Here is a 12,566-nt window from a genome sequence, read left to right on the forward strand (position 1 = left end):
AAACAAATGGTATGTCCGAACGCAGAGCTACTTACTTGTGTATCCGGGCGATTGCAGCTTAGGCCCGCGTCCTCGGTCAATTCCGGACACGCCTTTTGTGATCCGAAGAACAATTTGTACATCTCCACGGGTGTCGTACCCATGAAGTGTTGGAGAATCCGTGGTCCCTCCGGATTAAATTCCCACAGCCGGAGAGGACGGCGTTTGCAGGGCAGGAGACGCCTAATCAGCATAACCTGCATCACCACGACCAGATCGATCTCCCTCGCTTGGAGGTCTCGAATCCGGCCCTGCAATAGGGGCACGTCCTTTGACGGGCCCCAGTTGAGCCCTTGGTTGACCCACGACATCAATCGTCGTGGGGGTCCCGAGCGGAATACGGGCAGCGGCTTCTGCCTGCTGCCCCTGGGAGCGGTAATATAAAACCACTCCTGTTTCCACAAGCCGAGCTCCTCTTGGAAGGAGCCCTCGGGCCACGGGGCATCGGCCCTCCTGCTTACGGCCGCCCCGCCGCATTCTGCTTGACGCCCCTCGATCATCTTCGACTTCATATCGAAGGTCTTCAGCCACAAGCCGAAGTGAGGGGTAATGCGGAGGAAGGCTTCACAGACGACGATGAACGAAGAAATATGGAGGATGGACTCCGGAGCCAAGTCGTGGAATTCCAACCCATAATAAAACATGTGCCCTCTCACGAAAGGATCCATCGGGAAGCCTAAGCCCCGACGGAGGTTGGATACAAACACAACATACTCGTCGGGCTCGGGGGTGGGGATGACTTGCCCTTTGGCAGGCAACCTATGCGAAATCTCGTAAGTCAGGTACTTGGCCTCTCGCAGCTTTAGCACGTCCACTTCCGTAACGGAGGAGCATCCACCGGCCCTGTAGGTCGGAGCCGGACATTGTTGAAGGTCCGAAGCGCTGGAATCTGGGGCTCTGGGTGTTGGAACTCGGGGCAAGGAGTAGATTCGATTGAGGATTGAAGAAAAGAAACGAGTCTTGGTCCTATTATAAAGAAGGAGAATACCAAGAGCCATCCCCGTGACCGTTTGGAACCCGCCTTCGATGGAGGAGGCGTGGCGACGGGCGCGGTTGGGTTACCCACGTCCGTATTGATGGGAATCCCGGAATAAGGGGAACACGATCTCTGCTTCGACAAGACGTGCCAAGGAAACCGCTTCGCTAAACGCGCTGAGGTGGTATAATAAAAAACGATTCAAGTAAAGGCTTGGTAGTGGCGTGGCGTCATGCCACAAAATATGTCAGCAGATTGAACCTGTGTGTATGTTATTCTCTCTACGGTGGAATGTGGAATTTATTTTGCAAAGCCAGACACTATCCTGGTGTTCACAATCTTCTATGAATTATTCGGAGGAGGAACCCGCCTTGCAATGCCGAACAATATGCGCGCCGGACTCATCATCTTTGAAGCCTGGTTCAGGGGCTACTGAGGGAGTCCTGGACTAGGGGGTGTCCGGACAGCCGGACTATCATCGTCAGCCGGACTCCAAGACTATGAAGATACAAGATTGAAGACTTCGTCCCGTGTCCGGATGGGACTTTCCTTGGCGTGGAAGGCAAGCTTGATGATACGGATATGTAGATCTCCTACCTTTGTAACCGACTCTGTGTAACCCTAGCCCTCTCCTGTGTCTATATAAACCGGAGGGTTTTAGTCCGTAGGACAACACAACCATTACAACAATCATACCATAGGCTAGCTTCTAGGGTTTAGCCTCCTTGATCTCGTGGTAGATCCACTCTTGTACTACCCATACCATCAATATCAATCAAGCAGGAGTAGGGTTTTACCTCCATTGAGAGGGCCCGAACCTGGGTAAAAACATCGTGTCCCATGTCTCCTGTTACCATCCGCCTAGACGCACAGTTCGGGACCCCCTACCCGAGATCCGCCGGTTTTGACACCGACAGAGACCAATGCTCTGATACCACTTGTAGGACCTTGAGAAGAGGTGTCTAGAGGGGGGGGGTGATTAGACACTAAGTACCAAAGTTGCAATTTTTAAGTTCTTTAAGTTTAAGTGGAGATTAGGCACAATTTCAACAATCACAATACATATCAAGCAAGCATGCAAAGAGTATATGAGCAGCGGAAAGTAAAGCATGAAACTTGCAAGAAAGTAAAGGGAAGGATTTGGAGGATTCAAACGCAATTGGAGACACGGATGTTTTTGGCGTGGTTCCGATAGGTGATGCTATCGTACATCCACGTTGATGGAGACTTCAACCCACAAAGGGTAACGGCTGCGCGAGTCCATGGAGGGCTCCACCCACGAAGGGTCCACGAAGAAGCAACCTTGTCTATCCCACCATGGCCGTCGCCCACGAAGGACTTGCCTCACTAGCGGTAGATCTTCACGAAGTAGGCGGTCTCCTTGCCCTTACAAACTCCTTGGTTCAACTCCATAATCTTGTTGGAGGCTCCCAAGTGACACCTAGCCAATCTAGGAGACACCACTCTCCAAGAAGTAAAAAATGGTGCGTTGATTATGAACTCCTTGCTCTTGTGCTTCAAATGATAGTCTCCCCAACACTCAAATCTCTCTCATAGGTTTTGGATCTGGTGGAAAGAAGATTTGAGTGGAAAGCAACTTGGGGAAGGCTAAAGATCAAGATTCATATGGTAGGAATGGAATATCTTGGTCTCAACACATGAGTAGGTAGTTCTCTCTCAGAAAATGTATGCTGGAAGTGCAGGTTCGTTCTGATGGCTCTCTCCACGAATGAAGAGGAGGTGGAGGGGTATATATAGCCTCCACACAAAATCTAACCGTTACACACAATCTACCAAACTCGATGGGACCGAATCGTTAAACTCGGTCAGACCGATTCATCAAATAATGTGACCGTTAGGGTTTTTGGTGGGACCGAAATACAACTCGGTGAGACCGACTCGGTTAGGGTTAGGGCATAATGTAATCTCGGTAGGACCGATTACACAAACTCGGTGAGACCGATTTGGTAATAAGCTTTCCAGAGAGTTGGTCAGGCAAACTCGGTGGGACCGATTACTCAAACTCGGTGAGACCGATTTCGGTAATAAGTTTTCCAGAGAGTTTGCATTGTAATCTCGGTAGTACCGATTGCTCAAACTTGGTGAGACCGCATTTTGATAATGGACATACACAGAGAGATTACAATCCCATCTTGGTGAGACCGAGATCCCTATCGGTATGACCGATTTGCTTAGGGTTTGTGGCAGTGGCATGTCTTTTGGAATTGGTGGCGCCAGATAGGAAGAATCGGTGTGACCGATTTTGGCTTTAGGTTTAGGTCATTTGTGAATGTGGGAAAGTAGTTGAGGGTTTTGGAGCATAGCACTAAGCACATGAAGCAAGAGGCTCATTAAGCAACACCTCATCCTTCCTTGATAGTATTGGCTTTTCCTATAGACTCAATGTGATCTTGGACCACTAAAATGTAAAATGAAGAGTCTTGAGCTTGAAGCTTGAGCCAATCCTTTGTCCTTAGCATCTTGAAGGAGTTCCCACGTCCTTTAGTCCATGCCACTCCATTGTTGAACTTATCTGAAATGTACTAGATAAAAGTGTTAGTCCAACCAGAGATATGTTGACATTAATTACCAAAACCACCTAGGGAGCACTTGTGCTTTCACTAAGCCATGGTAGCTTGCTACTGCTCCGAAACACTTGGCTTGGTCGGCATGTGTCCTTCTTCATTCCTGTGTCTGTCCCTTCGGGGAAATGTCACGTGTTGTTCCTTTAAGTCCTTGTAGCTTGCTATGACTTGGGTTCATACGTTGTTGATCGACACGTTCGTTGCTGGGTCATGTATGCCTATCACTGTAAGTTAGCGCTACCTTGGGTTTACGACTAGTCATGTCAGCCCAGGTTCTTTGTCATATGGATGCTAGCGGCACTATCTTATATGTGAGCCAAAAGGCGCAAACGGTGCCCGTCCAGGTAAGGTGGCACCCATGGGAATACCGTGCGTGAGGCCGCAAAGTGATATGATGTGTTACATGCTAGATCAGTGTGACTTAGGATCGGGGTCCCGACACTAACCCATTTTATTTCCCATTGCATTTGAGGTTGTTTGAGTTGTGATTCGAGTCTGCTAAGGTGTTTCGGCTACCTAGGGACGGTTGCTTCTTCATCAACCACCACCAAAACTTCCGCATAGGCTTGCCCACCATACGACACCCCAACTTAACCCAATTTTGTTTGTGTTGTGAGTTGTGTCTTCTAAGGTGTTTCGGCTACTTAGGGACCATTGCCTTCAACTCCCACACTGTGTATAGCCCATCATACCCATCCGACACCTTAACCCATTTTGATCGGGTTTCCACGAATACTTCCGCAACCACCACCGCATTCCGCTACCATCATTTGACATTTGAAATTTTGAGTTCGCGGTTTTTCCATTTCCTAAGGTGTTTCGGCTAATTAGGGATGTTTCGACATCAAGAACACTGCCACTCATCATCTCCACGGTCTTGACATTGCCAACGACCATATTATCATCCGTCTTGCTTACACTTGACATACCACAAACAGTAACCTCTATATCACCTTGGTACCGTGGTATCCCATCATTGTACATTCTTGCTATTTGCATTGTTAACCCGTAGCCCAGTTTGCGTCACTTGCCTATCGATACTGGCCATTTGAGTATTGCCAGCAATGTTACTTGTGCACATTAGTGATCATTGGTCTACACCTTCCATTGCATACATACCATATCATATTGGTATCACATCATCTCTTGCGTAACAAGATGGTTCCCACATATACACAATTGCTATCTTGGTTTGTGCATTTTGCATAGTGGCCATACAAAAAAAGCTTTTAAGCAAAGAAAAAGAGAGCAAAGAAGCTTGTAAGGAATAGCCATAACATCATATTGAAAGTGCATTATATCAACTAGAGGGGGGTGAATAGGCGATTTTTATGAATTCTTCATTGAGGAATTTGCTGGTGAGGAAATTCCTAAGTGAAGAACTACTTGCAGCGGAATAAGTACTCAGAAGTAAACATAACAGAACACAATCATAGTCATCATGATGAAATGAAGACAAGCACAGAGTACAGAAAGCGTAAACACAGGATAACACAAGAAAGAAGACAGATAGACTGAAGAAATTGAACTGAGCAAACTGAGAAACTCTTCAGTCAAAGTCTTCAAACAGATATGAACAGGCACACAACAACAGACATGAGGAAATGAAAGAGTTGAGGAAATAGAACCAGTAAGCTTGGTGAAGACAATGATTTGGTAGACCAGTTCCAACTGCTGTCTCAGTTGTACATCTGGTTGGAGCGGCTGAGTATTTAAACTCGAGGACACCTAGTCCCGGACACACAGTCCTCGTCGTATTCTCCTTGAGCTAAGATCACACAGACCTCGCCCAATCACTCATGGTAAGTCTTCAGGTGACTTCCGAACCTTCACAAACTCGGTCACTCGGCGATCCACAATTCCTCTTGGATGCTCTAGACCTTGACGCCTAACCATCTGGAAGAAGCACAATCTTCAAAGGTAACAAGCATCAGATCCACGCAGGATCAATCTCTTCAGTGATGCTCAATCACTTTGGGTTTGTAGGTGTTGGGTCTGGGTTTTCCTCACTTGATGATTTTAGCTCAAAGTCCTCAGAGGATGGGATGCTCTCTATTGACAAGTGTCAGTTTCTCTCAGAGCAGCCAACCAGCTAGTGGTTGAAGGGGGCGGCTATTTATAGCCTAGGGAGCAGCCCGACATGATAAGACATAAATGCCCTTGTCGGATATGACCTTTAGGTGGGTAGATATTTTGGAACAGCTGGCGCATAGCACAACAACGGTCGGAATTTTGACTATCAAAATCCTCAGGGCTATCATGTTCCTCACTGTGTAGGCAATTCGCGCTGGCGAATTCCTAACTCCTCAGTCAGAACAAATTCCTCAGAGACCAGAAGAACTTCGTCTCTGCCACTAAAGAATATGACTGAACTGTATGAGATTTCCAATGGGTTCACTCGAAGGGATTGGTAGGTGTAGGATTTTGAGTTGAGCATCACATGGAAATTTTTACTTAGTATTTCCTCGACCCCCTTTAACAGTACGGTGTTTCCTATGACTCAAGAAAGAGAAAATGAAACTACGAAAACAAAAGTCTTCACACTTCATGTTCCTCGAATGATTGCCAAGTCTTCAGGGTCACACCAATTTCTTCACTTTCAAAGTCTTCAGAAAGTCTTCAGAAATCCAAAGTCTTCAGTTGAAGAACTTCATTTTTAGGGGTCGACTTTCTCTGTAAATATCAAACTCCTCATAGACTTATAGACCTGTGTACACTCACAAACGCATCAGTCCCTTAACCTATAAGTCTTCAATACACCAAAATCACTAAGGGGCACTAGATGCACTTACAATCTCCCCCTTTTTGGTGATTGATGACAATATAGGTTAAGTTTTCAACGGGGATAAACATATGAAGTGTAAATACTAATATTGAGGAATTTGTTTGCAAGATATAGAAGAACTCCCCCTAAAGATGTTCATAGTGAGGATTTTGCTTTTGAGGCAATGCACACTTGAAGAGTATAATCATGGAGATCTCCCCCTATATCTTGTAATTCATACACGCATTTGATATATAATATGAAGAATTTGAAATGCATGATGAAATATGGTGATTGATGTGATTCAGCATGCGTGCATTAACATTAATGAGGAAAAAGCATGCAGAAGAAATCAGCAAAAGTATCAGGCCACCATAGAGTTTAAGATTACAACTCGATCCAGCAAAGTCATCAGAAGAACGAGAGTTGTAACTTAGCAAAAAAAATGCCCATATAGGATAGACCCGCTTGAAGACTAACTCGAATTTCTCCCCCTTTGTCATCGAATGACCAAAAGGGTTGAAACTGAGGACTAACGCCCCTGAAGAATATCATGATGCTGGAGGAGCGCCAGCGTTGTCAGGGTCTTGAGTCGTTCTAGAGCCTGCTGCAGTGTCGTCCAAGTCTTCATACTCGTCCGTAGCGCGTGATGAAGAATATGAGCTGGCCACCAAGGAAGGAACCTTGACCTTCTTGTATTTCTTCGGTGGAGGAGTAGACCAGTCAAAGTCTTCCTTGAAGCCCATTTGCTTTAGATCTTCTTCACCATATAGATGTGACAGAATAGCCCAGGTGCGATCAAACACTTCATGGAGGTAGTAATGGTTTTTCTTCACTGCATTATGTGTAGAAATCATGTTGTGAAGAATGGAACCAAACTGACTCTTAACCCACTTGTGGTTTCGATCCACCTTCCGGTGAAGACTTATAAGCAGTTCACGGTCATTCATCACACAAGGAGAAGTAGCTTGAGGACTTGACTTGGTAGCATTGGCAGCAGAATCATGAGTGGCATAGTCATCATTGGTGGAGTAAGATGCAGCTTTGCGGAACTGACCATCCAATGGACGAATGCCTTCATCGATAATGGCTGGTGACTTGCCCTTCTCATCAGATGAGGAAATTGTCTACTTGAGGACTTCAATAGGGGGCAAGTAGCTGAGGTGATTCTGAAAATCAGCCTTGTAGTTGAGTGAAGACCTTGTTCTGAGGAATCTCATGATCCACGGCGTGTAAGGCTTCAGCTCAAATGGTGAAAGTGCAACATTCGCTAGATTCCTCATGAAGAAATCATGATAGTTTATGGGGATGCCATGCATTATGTTGAAAAGCATATTCTTCATCATCCCAATAATTTCTTGATCGGATGAGTCATGGCCTTTGATAGGACTCATGGTCTTCGTCAGAATGCGGTAGATGGTTCTTGGCACATAGAGCAATTCCTTCACGAGGAATTTGGTCCTTGGGGCTTGACCAGGCTTCAGCGGCTTCATGAGCACTTGCATATAGTGAGCAGTGAGTTCAGGCACATCATATAGACAACGAGCACCATCAGGTGGAGGACTGATTGGCAGGGCACGAAGCAATTCAGAGGCTGGTGCCTTGTAACGAGTGTTTTCAGTCATCCAGTCCAGCACCCACGAGTTGACGTCAGCAGCATCACCTGTGATATGCAGAGTTGCGTAGAATTGAAGAATAAGCTCTTCATTCCAGTCAACTATGTCATAGCAGAAGTGGAGCAAGCCTGCATCATGAAGCATGCTGAGGACTTGAGAGAAGCACGACATTGATTCCATGTCCACATGAGGAATATGCTCGTGATCGAAGACTTTGTCCTTGTTGAAAAGCAGTGAGGAATAGAAGTTGGCCTGGCTGGTAGTCCAGAAACGCTTCCTTCTAAGACAAGCATTGTCATAGGGGTTGAATTCAGTGAAGAACACATGCTCGCCGAAGAACTCATCAGCCTTGAATTTTTGCTTCTTTGAGAAGGGATCCTTTGGCTTAAGCTGAGGGGTATCAGTCAGTTGCATCACCTCCTCAGGAATCGCAATCTCAGGTTCCTCAGGCTGAGGAATTTCAGGCTCTTCTGCAGCTTCAGCCTGGTTCTTCAGTTCCTCATTGACATTTTTTTCAGCACTAGTGGCTGGAATTTCTTCATGAACACTTGGGGTTGCATGAGGTTCTTCAGATCCCATTTGCACTTCAGTAGCAGCAGGGGACTGAGGAATTGCTTGGAGTGGAGTGAACATTGGAGAGTTGGGGTGCTGACTGTCCCAAAATTCATCATTGAGCACGGGAGTGGTACAGCCAATGTCCACATCCTCATCTTCCATTTCTTCAACATCTGCCTCTTTAGCAGTGAACTGAGGCATAGGTGAGGAAATGACTGGGGTTGAAGGGATTTCATCCACTTCAATTTCTTCATCCAACTGCTCTGTCGAAGCAGCAGAAGGAGTTTCTTCATCAGATTCATTGGGAATCACATAGTCTTCACCAAAAGGAACAAGGTCCTTTGATGGCATGGAGGAGACTGGAATGGCATCAATTGGGTTATTAATTGAGCTAGTCAATGGCTTCATCTTCTTCGAAGCTGAAGAATTGGATGAAGTTGATGCCTTCCTCTTATTCACAGCTGCACGCTCTGCAGCCTTGGTCTTCTTCGCATCTGATGCAGATGAAAGGATCGGAGCTGGTGTAGGCGCAGGAGGTGCAGAGGACTTTGGTTCAGTTTCCTCAGGCACAACTGAAGCAGTTGCCCTGACTTGTTCACTTTCTTCAGGCGCACCACTAGTGGATGCCCTGGCAATATCTTCAGTGGCTGGAATGGAGTCATCAGCCCTGGCACTCTCAGTTTCTTCAGCAGCCTGATTGTCATCAGCGGTGCTGGCATGCTCTTCAGTAGGCTGAGCAGATGCTTCAGCCTGAGTAACTTCAATGTGCACAGGAGGAGCAGCACTTGAAGTGAATTTCTTTGTCAGATTGACGAATCGCACCTTGGCGCCCTTCCAATCAGCATAGTAGCGATCAAATTCATCACTCAATTGCTTGATTTCAGCTTGCAAAGCAATGAGCTGATCAGGGGTGAGAGTGAGGACATTGTCCTTGAGGTAGCGCTGTTTCTTGTACTACGCTTTCTTCAAACTTCTGCCTTGTTCAAATTTCCACTTTTCTTCCTCAATGAAGGCAGTCAAAACATGACTCTGACCAGGAGTGAGGTTCATCTCTGGCAAAGGCGTGTTGGGGTCCTTGTGCCATAGGTCAATGTAATCGAGGATCAACTTTGGATCCAACATCAGTGGCACATTGCTGCCTTTGGCTCTAGCGGCCCTGGCTTGCCTATCTCTGATGATTTCGGAAGTTCTTCATCATCAGCCTCATCATCATCAGAGGGCACTTGGAAAGCGACCTGCTTCTTGTGAGGACTTGGTCGAAGGCCTCGTCCAGCAGTGGCATTTTTCTTCAGCAAAGAGGGGCCAGCTGAGGATTTTGGTGCAGCTGAGGAACTTGCAGATGCTCCTGAGGCAATTGAGATGCCTTGGGTCCTTTGGCACGTGGCGAGATGCACAGGTGCCGATGATTTGGTCGGAGCAGTTAAAGACTTTGACGGAGGACCCGAGGACTTTGAAGGAGCAGTCTAAGGAATTGGCCGTGAGGGCCTTGAGGAATCTGGCCTTGAGGGCATAGCAGAGGAGCTTGGCCGTGAGGGCATTGAAGGAGAAGTGCTTGACTTGTGCGCGGGCTTCTTATGCATTGCCTTCTTCGGTTGACTAGCAGAGGCCTCAACAGAGGCAGCAGCAGCAGCAGTAGAGTCTGCGTTGAATTTCTTCACTGCTTCCTTTGCTTGCTTGGCCAGTTTGGCCTGCCGCTTTGCCCATTCATCAGGATAATCCTCACCACGCTTGAGGCTGGTGGGATCTGCCAATTGGCCTGGTGCCAATGGAGGTCTTGGGCATGGAGGGTTGAGTGCGAATTTCTTCATATACTTGGGAGTAACATATCTGTACTCCCTCCATTCTCGGGCCCATCTCCTCTCTATCCTTTGTATGCGCACCTTGCGCTGATTCTTGTCCTCCTTGACAAATTTGGCCTCATCAGGAGTGCAGTAATCCTTGTATGTGTCCTCAGGGATTTCAAACGCAGTATTGACCTCAGACCTCTTTCCTCCCTTCTGTGGCTTCTTATCAGCCTTTTTCTTCGGCTGAGGAATATGAACAACTGAAGTTTCTGAAGAGGTGTGCAACTTTTCTTCGAGGAACTCTGCAAATGAGTTAAGTTGATGAGAACCTAGTGATTCAACAGCGGTCATTTGTACCTATGAACAGAGTATAGTTGCGAGGAATTTGGAGAGGTCATATGCGTTCCCAGAAGGTTTTCAAAAATGAATAGGTTTGAGGAATTTGACCAGATGAGTCTTGAGGAATTTCACTAAGCGTTCTTTGTCTTAGGTTCCAGAGTTGTATAGATTAAAAATCCACACAATTGAGGAATCTTGAAAAAAATCATTGCTTAGAGAAACGAATCAAGAGCTGATAATATGTGAGGTGTTCATCTGTTGAAGATTTGAATAATAAACACTTTTGAAGATTTTCAAGAAAACATGAGAATCAAAGAGGGCAGTAAAAGTAACTTTTAATTACCCGAAGTGAAGAACTCGACGAACTGGGAAGAGTAGATGTGAAGCTCGTCAATCAGATCTTCCACGCCCTAACTCGGCAGAGGAAGACGGCTACGGCGGCGGCGGAGTGAAGAAATCCGCAACCGGCGCGAGTACGACGGCGACGAGGTCGAGACAGTGAAGCTCTTCCTCACCAGCGATGATGAAGTAGTGGCGGCGCTAGGGTTTTGGGAAGCTCGAGCGGGACTGAGAGCGAGCGAGGTGAAAGTGAAGTGAGAAAGAGGCAGGGGTATTTATAGAGGGAGTGAAAAACTGTACGCCCGAGCAAATCGGACGAACGTGCCCCTGGCCCTTCTCATTCGCGTGACATGTGTCACCCACGTACTTAGAGGTGGAGATCGTGTAGAATCGTGGGTGAATAGATAAGTATTGTCATGAGAAGTGAAACGGTTTGAGCGGCAATGCCAAAAATTTAGATAAGATAAGTTTAAAAATTCCGTTCGCAATTTCTTCAGCTGTCAAGGACACAGTGAAGGTTTTGAACGAGTTTCAATTAGAACGCACATGAAGAATTTGTGAATAGACTGGATTGAGTTTAGCATAGAGGGGGAAAGGTCCGATCACATTCACTTAGCAGAAGAAATCAACTTGAAGAATTAGCAATAAGTGAATACTGTAGAGGACATAAAACTCGTATATATATATATATATATATATATATATATATATATATATATATATATATATGACATGGCTATTCTGTTACCGGTAATAGAATATTATTCTGTTACCCTCGCGCCCTATAGGAGGCCGATGGTGATTTTCCGAACCGGATAAATGAAGAAAAAGCAGCCCAGCCACCCCACGATCCCCACTTCTTTTCTCCCTCTATCCCGATCCCCTCCGCCGCACGCGCAACAGCCGCCGGCCACGACTCCCTGGCAACCGGCCTCCCAGCTCCGGCGAAGTGCCACGGCCCCTGCTTCCCACCTCCGGCTACGCGCCACAGCCCCCGCCTCCCTCCTCCTCCGACGCGCCACAGCCTCCGCCTCCCACCTTCGGCGACGCGCCACGCCCTGCCTCCCTCCTTCAGTGACGCTCCACGGCCAACACCTCCCACCTCCGGCGGCCCGCCACGGCCCGGGCCTCCCACCTCTGGCGACGCGCCCTGCCCCGCCTCCCACCTCCAGCGGCCCGCCATGCTCCCCGCTTCCCACCTCCGGCGACGCGCCACGGCCCCACCTCCCACCCTTGGTGAACGCCGACCGGAGGTAGAACGTCCCGCTGCAGGTCGCGGCCTCCCCGGGCTGCAGGTCGCGGACTCGACCTCGTCGCTGCACACAGTGAACCGTGGCCTCCGCCGCGTGTGGTCGTCCCTGTCCTGTTTCAAGCCCGTTTTCGGCCGCCCATAGACTGATTGAACTGACGAGCTTGATCCCCTTCGACAGTAGCAGCTTCACCCCAGTGCGCCACCCACCACGATGCCGCCCCAGGCCGTTCACAACAGCCAGTGCAGTCCGTTCACCACCGCCAACCGAGGCCGTTCAACAATGCAGCGGTCAGAAAGCTTTCCTCTCATTTTCTTCA

At 47.6% G+C, this 12,566-nt stretch overlaps 1 long non-coding RNA gene across 1 annotated transcript in view; it reads left to right on the plus strand.

Annotated features, from left to right (window-relative positions):
• Nucleotides 1–11,861: 11,861 nt before the first annotated feature.
• LOC119304410 overlaps nt 11,862–12,566 on the plus strand; it is a 3,133-nt gene continuing 2,428 nt past the window's right edge. Inside the window, exon 1 of the long non-coding RNA XR_005148250.1 lies at nt 11,862–12,537. This is a non-coding gene — a long non-coding RNA (uncharacterized LOC119304410). The remainder of the gene's footprint in view (nt 12,538–12,566) is intronic.

Source organism: Triticum dicoccoides, chromosome 1B, assembly GCF_002162155.2.
Source record: "Triticum dicoccoides isolate Atlit2015 ecotype Zavitan chromosome 1B, WEW_v2.0, whole genome shotgun sequence".
Taxonomy (NCBI): Eukaryota; Viridiplantae; Streptophyta; class Magnoliopsida; order Poales; family Poaceae; genus Triticum; species Triticum dicoccoides.